The sequence below is a fragment of the Geospiza fortis genome, unplaced genomic scaffold (genome assembly GCF_000277835.1).
Source record: "Geospiza fortis unplaced genomic scaffold, GeoFor_1.0 scaffold548, whole genome shotgun sequence".
Lineage (NCBI taxonomy): Eukaryota > Metazoa > Chordata > Aves > Passeriformes > Thraupidae > Geospiza > Geospiza fortis.
Window position 1 is genome coordinate 754,590 of NW_005054511.1, and position 12,353 is coordinate 766,942.

The following is a 12,353-nucleotide window of genomic DNA, read 5'->3' on the forward strand; positions in this document are numbered from 1 at the left end:
CATCTTTGAGAAGTCATTTAGAAACACATCTCTGAGAATTAAGCATACCCTGGTAAACGGATATAGTGGAAAACCTACTGGAGAATTTTCCCAGACTGCAGCGACTTGCAGGATGGTTCATTCCTGTTTAGCATAATCAAGCAGAAGTTAGTCCAAGTGAGGGCTTGGAGTAGCACATTTTTAGCCCTGCTGTGCCTGAGTTTCACAGCTAAAGAGCTGTGAGGAGGCATCAGAGATGGTCTGAGACTGCCCTGAACAGGAGCAGTCCAAACCAGACTACAGATCGTCAGCAGAGATGGAAATCAAATTTAAGTATGAAATCATCCAAGGAGGTGTGAAGCATGAAAAGGAATCCAGAACCAGAGCCCTGAGCAGCAGTTTGTAGTGAAAGGTGAAGGGTGGGATTAAAACATCAAGGTTCACATAGTGAGAACCATTTGAATCATAGATGGAGACACCAGGGGGAATAACATTAAGGATATTACCATCCAACACGGCTTTTGGAAGAAGAACTTGTGTCAAAGTCACCAAGGTCTAAATGAAAGTCTGAATTCAGCATCAGTTGTGTGGTTTGGATATGAAAACTTGGTCAGTTTGGGAAAAATGATGCAGTGGAATATAGAAAGAACATGAATTGGGTTACTGTGAATTTCCTCTGGCAGGAAGAGATGAAGAAAGGAATAGCAAGGAAGGAAAGAGGGACAGAAAGATTTTTGGCAGCAGTGGAAGGTTTTTGAGCTTATTTGTAATGTAAAATTGAAGTCACAGAGGTAAGGAGGCCTCCCTGGAGCTTGGAGGGAGCCACTCTTCTTTCATCTAAGGGACAAGGAAGAAAGTGAGCTGGTCACCAGCAATGAGGCAGATGCTGAGACAGAGGGAGCTTTTTGATGTCTGTATAGGAAAGATACTAAAAAAAATATTGCTTTTTCTGTGATAGTTCTGTGAAAAGAAAAACTAAAAATGTACATAGAAAACAAAGACATCTCAAAAAGACTCTCCAAAATAAGATACACAGGTTTGGGGAGAAATTTGAAAATGGCAGATAGGTTGGTATGTTATACACACTTCTCAGTGGTACATCACTGCATGCCTACATGAAGCCAACCTGGACGACCTGGATGGTTATTTAGTGTCTGGATGTGCCTCCCATCCAGAGCCTGAAATTTCAAAAAATGCTTGGGGAACAACTTTCAAAAACAACTCTGTCAAATCTGTGGATACTATATATATAAAAAATTTGAAAAGTAGTTTCTGATGGCATGAAAAACATATGAAAAAGAAACCAACTCTACAGCTGCTTCTTATTAACACTATCTTCAGGAGTTTTTATAAGCTGTAAAATAGAACATGCCAACATTGACAGTTATAATTAGGCTTCTATTTCAAGATTCCTTTAAAAAAATAGACACAAAATTTCTACACCAAAGGTGAATAATAGTCTTTTTTATAAGTCTTTCTGACATAAAATGATGTTGAGGTTTAAGGGCAAACTAATTAAGGACCAAAAGAACACGTGGACTCTTCTAAAGTTCAGTGTCATGGCTATTATTTAAAATATCACATAAAACAACATTTCTTACTGTAAATTAACATAGATGACATAAAGTTCATGAAATTACAAGAAATTACATCAATGAAGGTCCTGGGCTTTTACCTTTACTATTCCTTCATTCCTAGCTTTGTTTCAAAGAGAAAAGGATTCTCTACTCTAAGGTAAGATGTGTCTTCTGTACATTTCAGGGGCATTTTCTTCTTTTCAAGCATCTGTTTCTTTTAGAAGGGTGAATTTTACCTTGGAATTGCATGGGGAAATAAAATTTATCCTTAACCAAAGACTCATTACTCGTGCATATTATTAGGTACATACAAAATGTAAAAATTTCTTGGCTCACCTCACATACTAATTTCAAGACAAAGTTCAGCCTCTACAGAAGCATTTTTATCCTGTAGTTTTAAACTTCAAATTTTATAGTTTTCATCTGGCAGGAGCTTAACTGAAATTGAATTTTGAAATTCCCACAGATCTCATTACAAGAAACTCATTTTGTTCTGAACAAGAAATAAATTAAGAATAATCACTACTGTAAGACTTGCACTGATGTCACCCAGTTCCATTATAAACCTTTCATTTCTAATTAAAAATTCTCAAATCCAAAGACTGACCTTCTTAAAGCTTCCAAATACAGCCAGGGCTACTTTCTAAGGTCTTCCTTGCATCTTCTTATTCTTTAGAGTTTTTTAAAATAAATAATGCCTATTTCATAAAAAAAAAAAAAAAAAAAAAAAATCGATAATCCAAACTACACACCTCCTAGAACCAAAACATGAAACTTTTCAATTGGGGTAAAAAAGCATCTTCATAATTCAGACATGAATCCCAGATGTAGGAAGCAAACTTAAATTTTACTTAAAGTTCTCTTTTTCTACTTCTGTTACCCATAAGTTGCCTAGATGTGCATGTGCATACTTAGGCAGAGAAAAGGATAGAAACCAAGGGACTTAAATGATCTGCATGATTCTGTATTTCCAAAATTAAATTTCCTTCTCATATTTGTAAGTGACAAGAGGCACAAGAAGTATCTAGATATGCTGGCAATTGATGGAGTGAAGAGAACTTTATTTTTTGTGTGTTGTATACTGTTTTTAGCCTAAGCTATTGAAGAGAACAAATGAGTTGCCTATAACACCAAAGGCAGTGTGGTAAGTAAAGCAGTTCCTGATTTTAACAAAGAATTCCCTTGCAAAATCACTATTTTCCTGTGTTCTTGTAAGCCATATGTTACATGAGATGATTCCTGTCCAGAGCATATGTTTTAAAATGAGACCATTTTAAAATGTCAGACACAGCCTATGGCTACAGACCACACATATATCAAAATTAGGTAATTCACTGCTGATATCTAGTAACAAAATGGGAAAACCCTCCCCCCACTTTTTATATCTTTAGTCAGTCACACATCAGGAATTTATTGTTTTCATTTAACTTTTTCTCTTTTGGAAAGAAGAAAAGATAAGGCCAGATTACTCTCTGGTAGCAGTCTGTTTATTGCAGCAGACACCAGATTTAAATCAATGTGCCCCTCTACAGATCTGATTCCCAGGCTTGGATTTTATAGGAAAAAAATTCATTTGAATTACTATAGAGCTTTGGGGGTTGAGCTGGATCCACCTTTCTCAGGCCATGCCTCCCCAGCTGGGCACTGTCAGATTCAAGATTTCAGTAGAACTAATTAGCTCAATCACAGCATGAGTTAATGCAACTGGATGGGCTTCAAACTGAAGCTACCTTCCACCCATCTGTCTCAAAGAATGGGCAGAGGACTGAGCTCTGCCTGTGTGCTGCCTTGCCTTAAGCCTCCAGCACAGGCTTGCCTCCAGCTTCACACTCCAATTCATAGTGTGAAAATAAAAGTGGGAAAATCTAAGTAGGCTACAAAGATATAAAAGTAACTTGGTGTTGCTTAGGTGCACTTGCTATCCAATACAACACTTCCCACTCTTTGTTTTAGATTAATTGAAAGTACAAACTTTGGTCACTCTCATAACTGCATTGCACAGCCAGTGCCTATTTCTGTGCAAAATTTTCAAAGTCTACATTTGCTATGAAGTGAGAGACAGAACAGGTTTGTTGCAAGCAGACGACAACTGTAATGACTTGCCTTGAGCTAGAGAAAAATTTCAGTGCATGTTAATGCATTAATTTGAGTGGCTGGGACTAAAGCTAAAACAAGTATTTGCAACTGTACTAATGGCTGGATAGCAGTTCTTCACTGAACTAATTATACTGCCAGGGGCTTTAGTCTCAGGAGGGTCAAACAGAAGTCGTAAACACAACTAAAATGAGGAGCATAATCAGCTGCTGCTGTGGAAGAGAAGGAAAATCAAGAATTTCATTCTGCTGCCTTTTAGACTTCGAATTTTAGCTCTCTTGATTACCTCAGGCTCTTTTTCATGCCCCTGGGAATATGTCATGGAAATAGAGCAAGGAGGAGGGGAGCAAGGGCAAAACAGGCAATCTGACCTCCATCTAGGTCTGTAAGAGCCCCCCCACAATGTGAGTCTGGGAAGGGCTGGCCATGCTGGGAATGTGCTGACTCCATCCAGTGTCCCTGGCCAATGTAATGGGGATCTCTGATATTCCCTTCACATTTGTCAAGGTCTCCAGGATAAGAGATCAGTAACTTCCTTCCCACAAGGAGTACAATGGTCTATGAACAACAGCTGCATTCATAAGTGGAAGTTATTTGAGATTTAATTGAGATTTGTAAAATTCTCTGGAGTCTTAAATCCATTAGCACAGCTTACGCTGAAAAGTAATTGACAGCACTTTGTCTGAAAGCGCCAGTCAGGCTCTTCCTCCTCCTCCTCCTCCTCCTCTTCCTCCTTGCTCGGGGCCCCATCTCAGTGCAAACAGCCGCACTTGCCATGGTTTGTGGTCCCACAAAGAGCAGCGAGCATTGCTCAAAGGGCCCTGCTGCTGCAAGAGGCGACTGCTGCAGCTGCACAGCCCTGACCACAGCTCCACCAGAGGGGTTTTGTTTCCCATCCTCCTCCTTCCCTTCCATGAGTAGCTGGGCTGCAATCTGAGACAAATAGTTGCACTGTGTCTGCTCGCTGCGTGAGCCGAGGTGAGCTGGGGAATGGTGGCTGCCAGGTTCCAGATTGATGGCGTGTCGAAACCCCAGAGCAAGATATGTTGGCAGCAAAGTGATCCTCCATGGGGAATCCAGCATAATATGCTTTCCAGATTTCTGGGCCAGCTTCCAGCTTCTCACTCCTATGTAAGCAGCAACTATCCCTCATGAGGGAGAAGAAGGGCCCTTGCACTTGCTGCTGCTGATTGCCCTAATAAATGTGTTTAACATATGTATGTTTATAAAGCAGCCATAGGGAAGCAATTTGACTACCTCTTTCCACATATATCTTCCTTCTGCCTGCCTGAGGGCTGGCATGATGCCAGCCTGAAGACAATGCAGTATAAACTTGACAGCCATCTATTCATGCATGTGGTCAGACAGAACACTGTTCCTTTGAGATTACTCCTCCTATGCTAAGCATGCTGCCAAAGGAAATTACAATACACTTTCCATTTTATGATGCAGATAATCAATGTTATAATATTCATGTTATCCCTGAATATTGGATTTTTTTTTCTTGAGAAAAATTGAGCTGTTCTGACTGTATTGAACACTGTAGGTCTGAACCAGTTACCCTGATTGCTGTACAAGATCTCAAAAGGCTCATTCCATAGTTACATTTCTTGGGATACTTTGTCTTGGGTATTGCTATGTTCAACCAAATTTAAATTTCCCTGTCTTTTAAGCAGCTTTTTCCAAGGTTAATTGAAGCTTCTCTCCAAACTCTGTATCAATTTGACCAAGTCAGGACAACTGCCTGCACTTGGTTTTGGCCTCTGAATAATTCTTTGGTGAAATATTAAAAAAAAACCAACTAAACAAAATATAGATCTTAAATTATGGGGAAGTGAATTAGTTGCCTTGAAACTGGCAGATGATAGTTTTTTGTAGGTGTTTAGGGTGCTCTAATTAAGGAATTTAGGCATACCCTAACCATAGGGATTAAAATGTTCAGCCTGTGCTACAGTCACCATAGAGGTACAAATATCTCCAAAAGATGAATCACACCTCTTTAGATACAAGTCTAAAATAGAGAGGATGAAATATCTTCTGGGAAGAAATTTTTTTTCCATTGACTCTGGAACAACGCTAGAGTCCTGTATTTTTGACAAATAAAATTGTTCGAGATTAATTCAACCCTAGAGCTGTACTAAATTTATAGGAGTTGCCTAAATTTAGCAGATCCTGATAAATCCTACTTGCAAAGAATCTTTCCATTATTCACCTTAGGAGCTCTTGGGAATACCCTACAGGTAGCCCCAGGGTTGAGTAATGAGGCAGCATTTTAAGAAATCCGTCTAAGATGAGCTTCCTTCTTTAAGGAATTACTTGCTTAAGCCTGCTTGCCACTGTTACATCAATTTATCATAATTCATTAAAGTAGTGATGGCATTGTATTGGAAAACAGCCCTACCAAGTATGTCACTGGGAGATATGATTGGAAAATAAAGAATAAATACCAAAATCAGAGCTGGAAACTTGATGGTGGATCATTTTATGTGCATACTGAGAGACTTGTGGACTTGCTTAGCCAGGGAAAGGTGACAGCAAGAACAAAGGTGACAACAAGAACACATTAAAGACCTACAAATATGGAATGGCTTTTTTTTCCCTCTGATGCAGGAGTTAAATCCTGAGCCTATCTCATGAACTGATACTGTGCTGTACTTAAGGCCAGCTGTGCTGTATGTGAACTAAGACACTGCTTTCTTTAAATTCTATTTAAGGGAAAGGAATCTGCAAGGTAAAATCTGTCTCTCCAGGTAGGCAAGGTACCAGTATGAACAAAAGATACTCAGACTGCAGTCAGAGGGAGGTGTCAATGTGCTCTGAGATATGACTGGCCACCTGGATTTATCAAAGAAGCACTTACCTCAATTTTCTCTCTTTCTCTGCCTTCTGGTTCCATGTTTTCATAAAGTCTTGCATTCAACATATATATATATATGTATATATATATATACACATATTTTTCCCCCTAGTTTTCAGGTTTAATTTAGAGTTATTGCCTTCCTCTCCAGCATACCTGGGAGTGAAGAAGTTCCTACTAAACAGTTGATTGACCTTTGTAATACTTAGGAAAACAACATTCAATGAAATGGGGAAGCTGTAATAGGTTAGACATCCAGGTCTATTCTGCTGTTCTAATCCCTATAGAGAACAAAAGAATGGAAAAGAGTATAAAAGATGTTTAAATATTGACTTCCTCCTTGGTCATTTAATACTAAAGTCTGGAAATTGTCCTATCACTTTTCAAATGGTGTGGGAATGTTAACACGAATGAGAAGTCATAGAAAAATAAGAACATATGTGTAGAAATTATTTAAAATGTTCTTGCTATTTTTGGAAAGAAAAGTATTGTCTTGAGTGAGGGGTTCACAAATAAATATTCACAAGTTTTAAATTTAATAACAATTTTTAGGCACTTCTTTTGCTCTTTAGAAAAAGAGACAATTTATGGAGATATTGTCAAACAATATATTTTTAAACACTACACATCCTTGTTGTCTATATTAAGTGAATGCTCAAGCAATAGGAGTTTGACTAGAACTACATTACACTGAGGCATATTTGCATAGTACTGTAAGAGACATTGTGCACCCCTCAGGTTCATCACCAAAAGCACGAAATAGACTATGAGCTTTTGGGTTATGAATATAATTTCTCAACATTTAATGTACTGTCCTTTTTTTTCTGGACCAATGTATTTTCTGGGAATACCAAAAACAATTGAACATTGCCACAAATTTTTAAAAGATTGGGTTATTAAGATATTTTCTTTTATAGACACCTTTCCTTATTTATTGATTTCTCTCACAAATCTTGATGATTTGTTTGCATTTGCTGTTTAATAATGACCAGATTCACTGAGTGTTGTAGTTTAATCCCAGCCCCACACAGCCACTCCCTCCCTCCCTCCTCCCTGGTGGGATAGAGAGAGAATTGGAAGTGCAAAAGTGAGAAAACTCTTGGGTTGAGACAAAGACAGTTTAACAAGTAAAAACTGTGTACTCAAGCAAAGCAGAACAAGGAATTCATTCACCACTTCCCATGGGCAGGCAGCTGTTCAGCCAGCCCCAGGACAGCAGGGCTCCATCACATGTGATGGTGACTTGGGATGACAAATGCCAAAATTCTGAACACACCCCGCCTACCGCACACACACACGGCTTCCTCCTTCCTCCCTCAGCTTTACCCAGTGATCACGAAGCCATAGGGTGTGGGACACCCCTTTGTCAGCTGGGTCAGGTGTCCCAGCTGTGTCCCCTCCCAGTCCCTTGTGCACTCTCCTCGCCGGGGGTGCAGGGAGAGGCTGAGCTCAGTGTCACTCAGGAGTGCTGCAGTTCACTCTGCAGCTCAGCAGTAACCACAACATCCCTGAATCATCAGCACTGCTTCCAGCACAAATCCAAAACACAGCCCCATACCAGCTACTGGGAAGAAAATTAACTCTACCCCAGCCAAAAGCAGCAGGCTGTGCTACTCCAGCAAAGCTCTGCCGAGTCACATGAGAAGTGATTTATATGTACTGTGCAAACCATCATCATCTCACAAAGAGAGCCACCTTCCTGTTTTCCTGTTATTGACTCAATGTCCTGAATATTTATAAAAAATATTTGCTTATATATATATATGTGCACATGTATATAGTGATCATACCTGAAATTCAGCAGAGCTGTTTCAAAATCTGAATTGGAAATGAAGTGTTTGTTTTTAAAGAGAAATCGACACGCAGAGGTGTAAACATAAATCTGACCAGGCTGCAAGAAAATTAATGAAGTAGTTCATAATGTGCTTTACTTTGAATGACAGGCCATTTCTTTTTGACAACTCAGTCTTTTGTAATGTTTTCAAAGTATTCATTAGTGACACAGAGCTAACCTGAAGCTTAAAACCAGGTCCTTGCCCCAGTGGTACTGTTTTTAGAGGAGAAGTAACTAATGAAAAGCAAGAAAGAGGAAAACCCCTTATATGTAGCCATTATTAATGGCAAAATCTGTTTCTGTTTAAGTATCTCTCACTGCATATTGTATGTGAAAAAATGCAAGACAATTATTCCACATTCAGAAATGTTTCACCTCTGGGAAAACACTCAGCAGTGGCCATATTTTTCTACTGTTTTTTTCTTTAACAATGTGAGAGATATTTTCCATATTTGTCAAAACTGTCTGTATTATTTTTGCCGTACTTTTTGCTGTAACACTCAGCTATATATTTGCCATGGAAAGATTCTTGACCTTGGGATGACATCCAAAGGTCCAATACAGCAATGTCCTGAAGGCACTCAGTCATTGGAATCTACAGTGGTCTTAATGCTAATTTTCTTAAATCTTTTGGATTATGAAATCCTTTCTTTATATACCACTATGGTTATTTAAAAATACATGTTATTTGTATTTTAGTGCAAACCTAAAATTCGTGTACTTTCCAGTCTAAAAACAATGACTAATTAAACAAGCATGAATGCTATAAGTTATTTCACTTTCTAGCAGAGCCAGTATATTGCAGGGAAAAAGAAGAAGTTTTCTATTTCTGTATTTCAGTTGTCAAAAAGACATTCACAGAAGGATTAAAATATATGAAATGCTGGCCAAAACATGTTGTGTTTCAGTATACAGAGTCTCTTGAAATCCTCCTGGCTCCATTAATAACTAGTGGATAAACCTTTGTTAGATTGGCATTTCTGCAAAAAGTATGCACTGGGGCTGATTTCTGTGATAAACTCCTAATGAAAAGCTTGTCATTTAGTCATCTTGCACCATGAAGAACCTTATACTGAAAGGGAAAAAAATCAATAACAGAGTTTTACTTGCTCAGCAGTCATGGACAGAGCAGCCTGATTTACTATATCCTGAACTAATAAATGGCAGCGTGGCAAAGAGCGCATGTTAAGCAAATGTATTACTTCTGCCTGCCAAAATTCTAATGTCTGTAACTTAAGTTTGGGGTCTATATGGTTGGATGGTTTTGTTTATTGATTACTGGGTTTTTATTTTATTTTGTTGTGAGTGGTTTTGTGGGTTTTTTCTTTCCCAAAAAAATCATAACAGAGAAGAATTGTATCAATGCCTTACAATGTAAGAAATTATTTCTGTGTGAAAAACTTCTTTGCTTTTTCAAAATGGTGCCTACCAGAGTAGAAAGAGTGAGTTTCAGTTGACTTATCTTTTGCTAAGTTCAAAATCCTCTTTCACTTACTATGGAAATAAGCATGAATTTATTGTTCTGTTGTATTTCCCCAAAGGAATAACTAATTTGCCAAGATCGTAAGGAAAAAAAAATCTGATATTTCTTTAATCTTCATTAATTTCTGAAATTATGATATAAATATAAGCTGACACATGAAAATTTATGCAGAAATTGGAGTAGACAGGGAGTGGAAGCTAAGGGGAGGTGATTCTTAAATTTACTAGGAATTATGTGCATTTGTCATTTTAGCAAGGATATTGGTATGTGTTTTAAAGGTGATATATGGCGAACTCATTTGTTGTAAAGGTAAGGAACCAGAGTCCATTTCTGCTGTTACATAAACACTAAATATCTCAAATACTTAATAAAAAATAGCTGTCAGCAGAATCACAGCCAATGACATCTACACTACAATTGTATCATGCTTGACTGTTTAAAATTAGATGAATAGTAACCTTCAGGTCTAATGCTTTTTTTAAATGTCTCAGAACAGCCATAAAATAGGGAGACTTACTTTGTATAAAAAGATAAATAAATAATATTTTTACCTGTGTGGGCACTTCTTTCAGAGTCAGTCACAACTAAATTTATCCTATTTGTTTCTGTTCAAGCCTAACTCAGTTTTCCTAAAAAATAAAAAAAATAGTTGAGTTGTGTTTGGACAACATATATCGACATTACACACGTATTGTGATATGGCAGGAAACAATAAATATAACATCCTAAGAGAAAAGGAAGAAAAGGAAATGGCTACACTTAATCAGTAATTCATAGTAGAGCTATGATGAATTTTGCCTCTCCACCACATAAAAAAATTCTGTCAAGGTCATATTTTATCACGTGGATTCAGAGCTCTTTCCTGATTAGTTTGTCCAAGCAACCACGGCTGACAGAGCCCACTGCGTTTGCTGGGTCCTGGATTAGGCTGGGGATGACCACAGGGCTGACAGACATCCCTTGCAATACTTGCGTTTGTTGATGTGACTGGTCGACCTTTTTCTTCCTCACATTCCCTGCTTCAAGCCACCCTTGAAAAATGGTAATTCCAGAAGAGCAAGAGGTATTTGTGCGCAAAAAAGCCAAAATTCAATGTAGGGAATGTCAAATGTGTTGGCAGAATGAATAAATGTGCATACACATAGCTTGCACAGTGAAATACAGACTTCAAAACAGAAAAATCTGAAGTGATCTCTATATTCACTTGGTCTTCACTTCTAAACAAAATGTGCAACTTGTACAAAATGTTTTAAAACATTATTTTATAATGCTCAATTGGCTGAAATATAAGAGATTAGTCATACATTTCTAGGAAAAAAATATTTCTATGAAAGCTTTCTGTCTTATTTTTTATTTATACTCTACCACAGAGTTGATGAGACTGTCAAATATTGGCCTTATGTAAAAGAATTGGCAAAATTTAAAAAGAGGAAAGTAATCCTGTAATAGAAACAGAATTTCTCCTTTAAGTCCCATATATTATATGACTCTAAGGTTCACATTTCTCTAATCCTCTCTCTTTTTCTGCATTTCATTTTTGTGATTGATGGAACAACTTCAGTTACACTAAATATTTATTACTCTGAGTTTCTCATTTCTAACTTCATATAGAGAGAGTGGGGTGAGGGAGAAGAAAAGACATGAATGATGTAAAAAGATAAACCAGCCAGCGGCCCCTAGAGTGTTCTTATGACATCCACATTTTATTCAGTTATTTTCTAAAAAAGGCTTTTTTCACTAAAATAGCTGCTCATATGCCTTTCAGCAGGCAAATGGCCCTGTAACCAACACACAAAAGCCTAATCACATTTCTCCTCTTGTTCTTTAGTGAGGTCCTAAGTTGAGATAAATGTGATCTGTGGCAGATGGCTGCAGAGCTAACGAAGCCCAGGTCAGTGTGAGACTGAGTGAGAGCTGTGACCAGACAAGGTCAGGAGCCTGGCCCCAATTCTGCTAATAGCAGTATGGAGCTCTGCTGCTGCTCTGGCACAGTGGCAAAACTCAGCCCTCAGCTCAGGCACATATGCTGGGAAGAGCTTTCTTCACCTGAGCTCTTTTAATAACCCTCCATCACTATGAAATATCTGACCACTGGGGACTTGCCTGGCAAGTCTAACAAATTAGGGCTGCCTTTACAAGTAAACAGCTATGCCTGCCAGTGATTTCCATCTGTCCAGCACTGCCAGGTTCATTATGAGCATCAGGAGATGGAGTTAAACAGATGGCAGGAAATGTGCTTGGCCCTTGCACTCAGGAGAAGAGGACAAGAGGCAATTGCTTTGCATAACATCCCTTTCCCTTCATTACTTCACATTAGAATATGTAAATAGTCACCCCAGGAGGAATTTAAAAAGCACTTAGCATTGAAATAAAAGGGTGCTACATGGATGGAGAGAGAGAAAGGAAGGGATGAAGTTTCCACTGTTTGCAAACCAGAGTTTGCTTCCCAGCCCCCTCCATCCCCAAAGAGGTTTCAGGAGCTGCTTTTATTTCTGACACACTAAATACAACTCCTTCTAAATGTCTCTC